We start from the raw sequence: 12,150 nt of genomic DNA on the forward strand, positions 1-12,150 counted from the left end.
AGTGAACCAGCGGATGGAAGACACTTTCTCTCTCTCTCTCTCTCTCCCCCCCCCCACATTTGTGTAACTCTGACTTTCAAATAAATAAATAAATCTTTAAAAAAATAGGCTATGATTTTTAAATTATAGAATAAGTGATGGAAGTTCTTTAAAAGTAGTGCTGTGTGCCTCGTTTCTTAGATAACAAAGTGACAAGCTTTGCCTGTTTTGGGTGCCCAGGGATATGTTATTCTAAACTCTGTGCTAGTTAATTGTGTAGTCCCAGACTTAGAGCTGAGTGCAAGTCTGTGTGGGTTACTGGCTTTGAGGCCCAGGGCACATGATTTAACCTCTCTGCACTACGGTGTCCTTTTTGCAAGATGGAGGTAATCATTGGTGCCAATCTTCTGGGGGAGTGGTGAGAGCTAAAAGACATCATGTGCATGGGAGGTGTTCAGCAGGGTGTGTGACATGCGGTCAACAGGACCACAGTTGCACATTAGTAGTACTCTTACTGCGGTTATGACTGGATTGCCATTTGGAGCTCTGAGCCTTGTGGGAATGCAGCTGGATCTTAAACAGTTAGTGTAGGCTCCACTTTTTCTCTTGATTTCTGTTACATCCCAACTACACACTCCAGCCTTTCAGTGTCTTTTGCATCCATCCTTCTAGGCACTTATGCCCCCTTTCTGCAGATTCACAGTGAGCCTTGCATTTTGTAAAGATGACCCTTCACTGAAGACAAGGAGGTACACGGGAGGCTGGCATTGCCCTCTGCACAGATCCCGACTTTGGTTTTTCCCCAGGAAGGTTCTACATGTACCATGCACCACACTACTGCATGTTAGCCCCTGGACGGTCAGTTTATTCCCTTTGAGCTTTTGTCTTGAAGAGTAGACCCCACTGGTAGGCCTTCAATCACTGCCACTGTAATGACTTCATATTTGCATTTAGTCTAAAGGAACCCACTCTGCTTTGATGTCAAGAGCTTCCTTTGTGTCCTGTTGTCATCAGCCAGGCCACTGGTTGATGTGAATGTGACATCTGTACCTTTGCTGTGGCAAGGGCTAGCAGCATTAGAAGTGTGTGCAAAGCCCTCTGAGCCCTCTGAGTAGGAGCCCCTGCTCTCACCTGGAGGAGAAAGTGAGTCAGCCTTAGTGCATGGGTGCTGTGGTGATTCTTTTGGTAGCTGAGGAACTGTTTCCCCTTAAAGCATTTATCTTTTTGTTTAAAAAAATTTAGGGGCTGGCATTGTGGCTTAGGAAGCCCATTTCAAATGGGTGCCGGTTCCTGTCCTAGATGCTCTGCTTCCAATCTAGCTCCCTGCTAATGTACCTGAGAAAGTGGCAAAGGATGGCTCCAGTGCTTGGGCCCCTGACCCACTTGGGAGACCTACAAGAAGCTTCTGGCTTTTGGCTTCAGCCTGGCCTGACTCAGCTCCAGCTGCTGTGGCCATTTGGAGAGTGAAATAGCAGATAAAGAATCTTTTTTCTACTCTTCTCTCCTCTCCTCTCCCCTTCTCTATCTCCCTTTCTGTCTCTTCCTCTCTCCCTGTGACTCTGCCTTTCAAATAAATAAGTAAATCTCTAAACATTTTTAAAAACTATTTATTTGAAAGGCAGAAAGAGAGAGAAGAGTGTGCGCTTCCACTGGTGGTCAGCTCCCCAAATTCCTACAATGACCAGGGATGGACGAAGTACACACTGGCAGCCATAAGCTTAATTCATCTCTCCTAACCACTTGGGGCATCACCTTGCTGCCTGGCATTGTACAGCTAGGAAGCCGGAATTGGGAGCAGAGCTGAGAATTGGACCCATGCATTCTGATGTGGGTGGGCATCTCAGTAAGTCTTAACTGCTAGGCCAAACACATGTCCCAAATTCCTATTTTCCTATATCAATTTAGCTTGCTCTGATTGACAGATCAATGTGCCATGTAAGATGTATAGCAATATTTATCAGCATTATTGGAAAATGTGGTTTCCTAAAAGTGAATTTTCCAGATAGTGGGAAGTTATCACTTTAGGTAATGAAACCTTTAAATGTTTAGTAACATTTGATGGAATACTAAAACATAATGAGTGAAAATCTGCAAGATAATTGACTCACACAAACAGAAAGCAGAGTGGGGAAGAGTACAGGCAGATGTCATTGCTGTTACAGCCTGCTGTCTTCCTTCCAGCCCTGATGAGAGGCACTGCCCTGAGTCTGAGATACCTCCCGTGTCATAGATGAGGTTTGGAAGAGGATGTGCCTTCCACAGAGCCAAGTACTTCAATGTGCTCAAAAACCAGCTCTTCTTGCTCTGTTACTATTAACATTTTCATTTTCATAAAGCAACTAAATACAATAACCTATCTGATAAGGAACAAGAGCAAATTTTTAAAGAAATAAAAAGTGATACTTAATCATTTAAAATATATTCAACCTCATAAATAATCAAATAAGGTAAAGTTAAAATAAGAAGATACAACAATATTCCAAAAGGTTCATGGAAAATGAAGTGAAAAGAGAGGTTTATTTTGGTGCAAAAAGTGGTGAGATATATGCAATTTTTTTACTACACATTTTCATAAACTTTAAGACCATTTATATGCATAGATTTTAAAACTTTTTGCACTCAAATAAACTTACCATTCTAAGAAAAGTTTATTTTCTGTTACCTTGAAAGGCAGAGAAAGAGAGAAACAGAACAATAGAGAGACAGATCTTTCATATGCTCATCACTTTCCAAATGCCTGTGACAGCCTTGGCTGGGCCGGGCCAAAGCCAGAGGCTGGAAACCAGTCCAAGTCTCTCCAGTGGGTAGCAGAGACCCAAGGGCTTCAGACATCACCCGCTGCCTCTCAGTATGTGCGTCAGCAAGATATTAGAATTAGGACAGTTGGGACTTGAACCGGGCAGCATGGGATATGGGTGTCTCAAGCCATGTCTTAATTACTGAGCCAAGCACTTGTCCCTAGACTTACCTGTTTTTTTGTTATAAAGTTATTTATTTTTTATTTTTTGACAGGCAGAGTGGATAGTGAGAGAGAGAGAGACAGAGAGAAAGGTCCTCCTTTGCCGTTGGTTCACCCTCCAATGGCCGGCGCACCACGCTGATCCGATGGCAGGAGCCAGGTGCTTCTCCTGGTCTCCCATGGGGTGCAGGGCCCAAGGACTTGGGCCATCCTCCACTGCACTCCCTGGCCACAGCAGAGAGCTGGCCTGGAAGAGGGGCAACCGGGACAGAATCCGGTGCCCCGACCGGGACCAGAACCTAGTGTGCTGGCGCCGCAAGGCGGAGGATTAGCCTAGTGAGCCGCGGCGCCAGCTATAAAGTTATTTTTAAAACATGATATTCCAGAAAAGGGAGACAGAGGTATTAGATCATTAGGAAAGAAAGTACCCCAGGGTAAGATGGCATGTCATATTTCTATTTTCTTTCTTTTCATTTTTCAGGTGGACAGATTTCATGTATTTCATAGATACAGGTCTAGGAGCATTTCTAGATAAGTTTCCTCATCTAGTTGGGTTCCTTCCTCACTCTCCATGTCTATTGAGCTGCATCGCATTGTTCCACATTCCAGCTGTTCAGGAATGGTAGTAGGTGTTGACTTTGCCGGATTGTTCTAGAAAGCAAACCTTGATACAATGGAGAGGGCGTTTATTTGGGGTGTGTGTGTGTGTGTTTATTAAAATCACTTTTTGGAAGTTGAGCAGGGGAGCAGGCAGTGCTCAAGTCGGAAGTTCTGGTTTCATTGTTGATGATCATGAGCTAATAGAGTGTGTGAACCAGCTCTTTACATTTCACCCCCAAAAAACCTTCTTCATAAAATTTAAAAAATACATGGCAATAATCTTCAATTAACTTACTTTATAAATCAATCATGAAATATAATGTCTCACCAAAAAGCATAATCCTTGCCTATTAAGGTCTTTGTACCGCAGTTTAGTTTATTTTGGGAATTTTTCTGTTAGAGACATGACATTAATATTTGTACATTCTAACCTTAGAAACTAGCTTCAGACTACTCAAGATCCTAAATACATATTGCAATGTGTTGCTGGAGCAATACTAATACATCATAAGAAAGATCATAAAAAATATTTTGTCTGCACCTTCATTTAAAAGATATCTGCGAGTCCCTTGAATACTGATAACAAGCCTTCCTAAAACTTCAATTTCTTGTTTTTTTTGTTTTGTTTTGTGTTTTAGATTTATTTATTTATTTGAAAGTCAGAGTTACATAGAGTGAGGAGAGGCAGAGAGAGAGAGAGGTCTTCCATCTGATGTTTCACTCCCCGATTGGCCGCAACAACCAGAGCTGTGCAGATCCACAGCCAGGAGCTTCTTCCGAATCTCCCATGTGGGTGCAGGGGCCCAAGGACTTGGGTCATCTTCTACTGCTTTCCTAGGCCAAAGCAGAGAGCTGGATTGGAAGTGGAGCAGCTGGATCTCAAACTGGTGTTTGAGGCCAGGGCGTTAAACCACTGAGCCGCAGCACCGGCCCCTCTTGTTTTTGTTTTTTAAAATTCATACACAAGTACTTCAAAAAATTTGTGAAACAATGGAATTTAAAGATAAGTTTATTTTGCTGCAAAAATTTTGAAATTCATGAATAGTTTTTCATAATACGCATTTTCCACAAATTTTTTGAAGGCCCTCTTATAGTGAAAAATGAAGAAAAATGAAGTGATTGAACTGTGTTTTGATTTTTACCATTTTCTGCAGCACTAAGGTTTATTTTGGATATCACTACGAATTCTTTGTGAGTAGTAAACAATATATAAATTGGCATTTAGCTAGAAAACACATTCATAAAAAATGATCTTCCTTAAACACTTGTATTTGGGGTCCATTTGTTAAACATAGGGTATGCTTGCCAGTTTATTCCACAAAGAATCATTAGCTACATGAAATAGCCCGTCTCATGGACTGCAAGCATTCCGCGGAAAACAGAACAAGCGTTCTGAGCACGTTTCCCCGTATACCTGCACACCTAGGCTGTGACATTCACATTCTGTACATTAGTGTATTCACCCCCTTGTGAGTAAAAGGTATGCAAGCAGGTCTGGAACAGACACTTTGCTCTTTTGCCTTCTGTGTTACTGACGTCATGTGGCTTTCAGTGTCACCTAACGGAGGAAACACAGAGGTGTTCCCCTGCTTCCTCTCCAGGCATATTTGTCATTACTTTTGTTACAAGCTTCTTATGTTTCTCCTCCATTGCATGATTTCTCCCCATGTGGTTGATAGAAATGCAAAGTTGAAGAATTTCTATAATTTGGATGTTTTTTCTGCGTTTCACAATGAGTCAACTTCACACAGTAAAGCATCATTTTATATTGATCCTTCAGTTCCTTGACTGGTTTATCCAAGACGTCACAGGAGTTTTTTTTTTCCTCTTGAAAATAAAAAAGGTTTTAGTGATTTCACGCCTTTCTTCGAACGTCTCTTGGTAGATAACACAGCAAACAGTAGGGCAAATAGACAGTTCCATAGGCATTCCCATTCTGTGCTCTCCCTTTCAGCTGCTTTTAGACATGCCACCTGGGAGAGGGCATTTAGCTTAACCGCGAAGATGCTGCGTAAGATGCCGATTCCCACCTCAGCATGCCTGGGTTCAGTTTCCAGTTCTGCTTCCTGATTCCAGCTGCCTGCCTTTGCAGCCCTTTGCGAAGCAGTAATGCCTCAAGTAGTTGGGCTCTTGTCCCTCTCATATGGGGGACCTGGGTTGTTCCTGGCTCCTGGCTTTGGTCCCGCCCAGCACGAGCTGTTGTGGGTATTTGGGGAGTGAACCAGTGGTAGTTGTCTCTTGGTTCATTGCACTCCCTCCCTTCACCTGTCTCTCTCTTACTCTGCCTCTCAAATAAATAAATAAAATTTCAGTTATATGCTCACTTGTCCTAGCACATCAAAATTTATGTTTTATATTCTCACTGGAATCTATTCACCTTTTATGCTATGACATTATATTTAGTTATAGAATTTATGCATCTGCTCCTATTGCTAATTGTAAACTTTAGCTTAAACTACTGATATTCTTAATAAGGGTATTTCCATAATAATTAAATGAAAATCTGAAAACATAAAATCTTACCTGAAATAATATGAAATGTTCAGATGATATACCTTAAAATATTGTTGATTGAGATAATATAAAAAAAAATTTTAAATGAGTTATTTATTTGAAAGGCAGTGTTACAAGGCGAGAGAGAGAGAGAGAGAGAGAGCTCTTCTATCATCTGGTTCACTCCCCAAATAGCCTCAACAGCTGGGGCTGGGCCAGGCTGAAAGTCTGTGGTCCGCAGGCCAGAAGCAGCAGCCAACGCACTGCTTTCTTTCCACTGCTGGCTCTCATTTTCAGTTGCACATTCTGTGTCCTGATTCCTTTGACTTCTCACCTTCTATCACTTGTTTAAAACTCAAGAGAGCCAGCGCCACGGCTCACTAGGCTAATCCTCCGCCTTGCGGCGCCGGCACACCGGGTTCTAGTCCCGGTCGGGGCACCGGATTCTGTCCCGGTTGCCCCTCTTCCAAGCCCGCTCTCTGCTGTGGCCAGGGAGTGCAGTGGAGGATGGCCCAAGTGCTTGGGCCCTGCACCCCATGGGAGACCAGGAGAAGCACCTGGCTCCTGCCATTGGATCAGCGCGGTGCGCCAGTCACAGCGCGCCAACCGCGGCGGCCATTGGAGGGTGAACCAACGGCAAAGGAAGACCTTTCTCTCTGTCTCTCTCTCTCACTATCCACTCTGCCTGTCAAAAATTAAAAAAAAAAAAAAAACACAAAAAAACTCAAGAGAAGGTTAGTATCTGAACTCATAAGCCCTGTTTCATACAATCAGAGCAACAGTGTACCTTTATGAGTACACCTGCTTCATGTCTGTCTCTTTTCGGGATACTCAGAAGTCTACAAAGCTTTACGTCAACTGTCTAGATTGGTCTCTGCTACTGTTGCTGGAATTCTGAACTCCCAGAAATGTGAATGTTTGTCACTCCCTATGAAAATGTACACACCTAGCATCCCAACTATTACTCTGTTGAAGTTGCAGTTCATCCAGATACTTAGTAAATGAGCATCCTCAGTTTATGAGTATTAAGCCCTTTAATTCCCAGTTTGAACTTACAAAGTAGGTACTATCTGCCAGTTTGGAAACTGAGACACAAATGTATTCACTACTTGCCAAGGTTAATACTCCCAGTACATGGAGGAGCAAAGATTTGAATCCAAACACTCTGGCTGCTGAGAGCATGTTTTAAATATTACTCCATGCCATATTTGTTTAACAGATGTTGGGGGGGGTACATGATATGTAAGAAAATGAGCAAGATACGAGGGAAATTCGATAAATGTCTTGGTAACTAAAATTCATTGATGTAAAAATGACGTGAATCATATAGATATTTACTCACTAACTGAAGAAGTTTGGAGTAGGAAGGAACCATTATGAGTGGAGGGATTAGCAAAAGTTGGTAGGGGGAAAGCTTGGAATTGACTGTCCTAAAAGGATCGAATTTTAGTAGCGAATTTGTATTTAGGGTGCAAAGGCTGGCAGGAATAGCTACCAGACAAAGACAATTACATAAGCAAAGCCACAAATTTTGGAATGAGAAGCCATGACTGTATAGAGAGCAGCAAGCATATGGCTCAGCTGAAATCTTGGCTCACGCAAGGGTAGCTGAGAAGCCAAAGAAGGTCATTGTAGACCAGAGGCTGAAACACGAGGCTTAAAATTGCAAACACGTTTAATGCAGTTTCCTGCCCTTGCTAGTCTCCTGTAGGGGAGACCTGAGCAACGCCTGGATCCCTGGGGTGAGGCCACTCCGTGTGTCACATGTTAAGAGTGATGGCCAAGCAGGCTGGGGACAGACGGTGTGGAGACCCACCTGGGATCAAAACTTGTCTGCAAGGGATTTCTCAGGGAAGACTGTGCTCTGTGTAGACTCCATGTCCCCAGCGAGGACACAGAACTTAAGAGACACCGGTGCATGGGATTTGTGGGGAGCTGGGGAGGGGCCTCAGCCGGCTGCTGGGACTGGACATCTCTGCCAAGAGGATGATGAAGCGAAGAGGTGCTGTTAGGACAGACTCGTGGAGTGGACATCCTTACTTCCTCTGTTTGTTCATTAATAAAGTGAGTACCTGCTTAGAGGGTGTCAGCCAAGACACACACGAGCAGTTCCTAAACTCACAAACAGGAAATCTGTTCTGGCTGATACGTGTCCTGCTGCTGTCTCATTGGACCTATTACACCTCAGACCTGCATCTCTGGCCTGGAGCATCACAAGCAATGCCTTACCCCCTATTGGCTTATCATAATAAAGGGAGGGCTGAGGTTATAAAATACCTACTCATTCACCTGTAGAACTGTTATGTTGAAAAAGGTCTCCGTTGATAGGGCTCTTCCCTGGGAATGTGTGTGTATACGTGTAAGTGTGTGTGTAAGCATGTGTGTATCTAAATTCATTGTAGGGCTGTTCGCAGGGCACTAGGAAGAAAGTAATTGAGCAATGCAACTTCATATTATAGAAAACATGTTTGACCTTAATAAAATCTGTTTAATTAAAACCCCAAAAGATGATTTTAACAGCTTGATTTTTTTGTTTTTTATATGACACCAAGACAGGTAGGTGATCAATTTCATACAGATTGCAGGTTAATTTTGAATATTTCTAGGAAGTTAAGCATAAGGATGTCAAGCACACCGTCGATGCATATGCCAGAAATTCAGAGAAATCTGCACTAGATAGTGAGTTGGCTGTCACTGTTACCTAATGGCATTTTGAACCATGAGAATGGACTTGATTACAGAATTAGGGAGTGACCGCACTCCAAACAAGATGACTTGATATATAAGATTCAATAAATCATCTGGGTGGAGTGGCTTTAAAATCTGTGTCTTTAAAGCAATTGTGAAGCAAAAATATCACTGCCACAAACTTCAAAGTGTGTAGTTCTCATCGTAACTATCAAAGGATCTTTGACAACAGTTTGGAGTTTGCTGAATGTTTAGCAATATTCTCAATGTGGCTCATGTTTCCAGCAACACTTAGAAGACCATACAATTAGTGGCAGAAGATCAGAATTTTCTTGATCCTTTTTGGAAACATATAGTCAGTAGGACTAGTGATATAAGCGGTGCTTGGATTCTCAGATCAGTTCTGTGACTGAATTATAAACTTCTAAATACATTTATGTGCTGTGTAACTTTTGTGACTTATACATGTGAGGAAAATGAAGCTCAGAGCGATTCAACAATTTACCTGTAAATGTAGAAATATGCCTTCTGGAACAGTGTTTTGTTTTTGTTTTTTTTTCTTTCTTCATATTGTTTGCTGAACTCTTTTACTTAGTGTAGGGTTAACTATACAATCATTAAGTAAACTGATAATAGATCTTTGTGAAAATTAAGAGTGGGAATGTGAGACGGAAGAGGAGGAAGGGTTGGAGCATGGGTGGAAAGGAGGATGGGGGGAGTATCATTCTGTTCCTAAATCTGCATATATGAAATACATGAAACTTGTATAACTTAAATAAAAAAGAAAAAAATGGGAAAAAAAAGAAATACGTGAAAGTACATTTTGTATTGTACATCCCTGTGGAAAGGTGTCAATCTTATTAGCACTTTGTACATGGTTTAGAGCATCCTTCTATAATGGCTCATGAAACATCTCACTGATGTATTCATATTAAGATGTTCTTCTGTGGCAAACAGCTTGTCATCTCCTGACTGTTCAGTATAAACAGAGAACTTGTGTAGAGTCCTTTGTAATAAGTGAAAGCAAAGGATCACTTGTCTAAAGAGCACTTAGACCCTGCTGAGCAATAAATGAAAAACAAGGTGAGACCTTCCTGTCTGAGAACAGCGTGTGGGAGGAGGAAATCTGGCATGAGTTAGAAGTGGGGTGCATGGAGATCCTGGGGCAGGATGTGTGGTGTGACTCAGTGGGATCTCAATCCTTTTCCTGCCTCCACTCTGTTCACCTGCAAGATGCTCACCGTGGTGACACCTCTCATTACAGACCTTGCCCTCAAGTCTCAGTTGCGCTGGTGGAACTTTGATGCCGGAAGACTGCCTTGATCTGTCTTCTGCAGGCTCCAGTTCTCTTTGTATTTGAAGTGTGAATGAGAACTGGACTCCCCTCCTTTTTTGTGTCACTGCTGCATGGTTGGTCAACTTCATATGCTTTTAGGATGAAATCCAAGTTAGCCACATGGCCCAGCATGTGGAAAGATAAGCCAGCGTTCTTCCTGAGCCAGGAAAAAAAGGGGGCTGAATTTTGTGTAATGTGGGACAGGGCTTGCAAGGAAGATAAACTTAGATTGAGCATTGATGTAAAGTAAAAGAAGAGATAGGTGTTAATGGATGGATATAACAGTACTTGAAAAAGTTCATGGAAAATGGAATTAAAAGATATGTACATTTTGATGCAAAATCTTTTTGAAATCTACGCATAGTTTTTTCCTAATATTCATTTCCATGGACTTTTGGAAAACCTGAATATCCCGTGTTGAGGAAACTGAGAAAGATGTGCACCCTGAAGAGCCTTCAACACACACAGACCGGACTCTCTGCATTCAGTGTGTGGCAAAGACTTAGTGCTAAGAAAGGGGTTGAGAGAGGAGCTTCAGATGTTGTTTCTGTACGTCCCAGGAATGCATTATTCCATCCGTAGGTGGCAGGAAGTGGAGAAAGCCTGAAATTTGGTCAACCCACTGAGAAACCCTCATGTCTACCAATGGGTGCTGAAAAATGCCCCGGAGGCCAACTTGTTCCTCCAGCCAAGTGAGTTTGGAGGCCCAGAAATGTAATGCAGAGCACACCTGAGTGTTTAATCCTGGATCCACAGCCAGGACAGGGAGAGACCTTGGTAAGCCGTTCTCTATTACCCCTCAATTTTCTAATCTAAAATGGGAGTAATACCCATTCCTTCTTACTTTGTGAACATGTTGTGTAGATTAACATGATGGAGTTTGAAAGGTGCTATTTAAATATAATATGTCATTAAAGTATTATTTCTAGTTGCTGGTGATTATCTGGAAAGCTTTAAATCACCTGGTTATTTCCGGAATTCAATTTTCATTGTCGGGTGCTATTTCTCCTTTTAAAGACAGCGCATTTCTCTGTCACATGGCATAGACTTTATAGTTCTGAGTTTGGGAGTCATGATCACAAGTCTGTGTTTTATCTGGGTGCTTTCGGAATCTTGGTGACAGGGTTTGGTTGCTGAACTAATTTGAAATGGGGAGGCGTGGGGCATCTTAAAATGAATTTTAACTCATCTGTACATTTTTATTTTGGGGTATAAGGTGAAAAATTTGGTTAAGAACCGTTTAGAGAATCACCTCCCCCTTTAGTTCCAGATACAATGATATATGAAAATCCAGAGATGATTGGCAGAGCAAACCCATATGCCTGGCACATGTCTCCATGGTTTCTAACCATTGGTGGACATGTTCCCCAATTTTAAAATGGCAAGCCACTCCCCAGAAGGCTGCCTTGTCTTCGCTGTTTTCTTTATAGATACTTCTCTTTACTAACTGACTCAGCATCTTCTTAGTTTTGGCTTTAAAAGTATATGCATAGTCGGTACTACACAGAATGCTTTGTAGGCCATGGGAAGCGAATGTTGCTTTTTCTAAACCACTTTTGCCTTTTGACCCCTGTATAATCAATACTGGATTGTTTTCACTTTAGCTTATTTGGTGGCTGAAAGAAATGTGATTGAATGTCTGTTTACTTCCTGAGCTGAGATCTTTCTAGCTTGTTATACAAGTCGCTGGTTAATGGAACATGAGGGAGGGGACTGAGTCTGGGCACAGAAAACAATAGCATAAGTCTGGAGTTTTAGTGTTTTTCATACTAAACTGTAGGAAGAGTCTTGAAGTTCTTGCCCTAATTTCCTTACATTTACGTACTTGACAACCGAGAGTCATTCACATTCTTTTACTTAGATTTGTCCTTCAATATCTATGGGTGCTTTTCCTAGAAATATCACTAAACACTCCCTTAAAAATGCAGCCCTCTTTTGCCCTTCCTGGGATCCCTAAGAAGCCATGAAATTCTAGTCACTTCTTTCCATTTGTGGCGACTTGGTGACTGTCTCAGCAAAGGACAGGAAAGCTCAATTTCTCCCTCAGCCGGAGCTCAGTTTTAAAAGTGTGTGCCCCTCTTCCAGGCCAGCTCTC

Source organism: Lepus europaeus, chromosome 6, assembly GCF_033115175.1.
Source record: "Lepus europaeus isolate LE1 chromosome 6, mLepTim1.pri, whole genome shotgun sequence".
NCBI classification, from domain to species: Eukaryota; Metazoa; Chordata; class Mammalia; order Lagomorpha; family Leporidae; genus Lepus; species Lepus europaeus.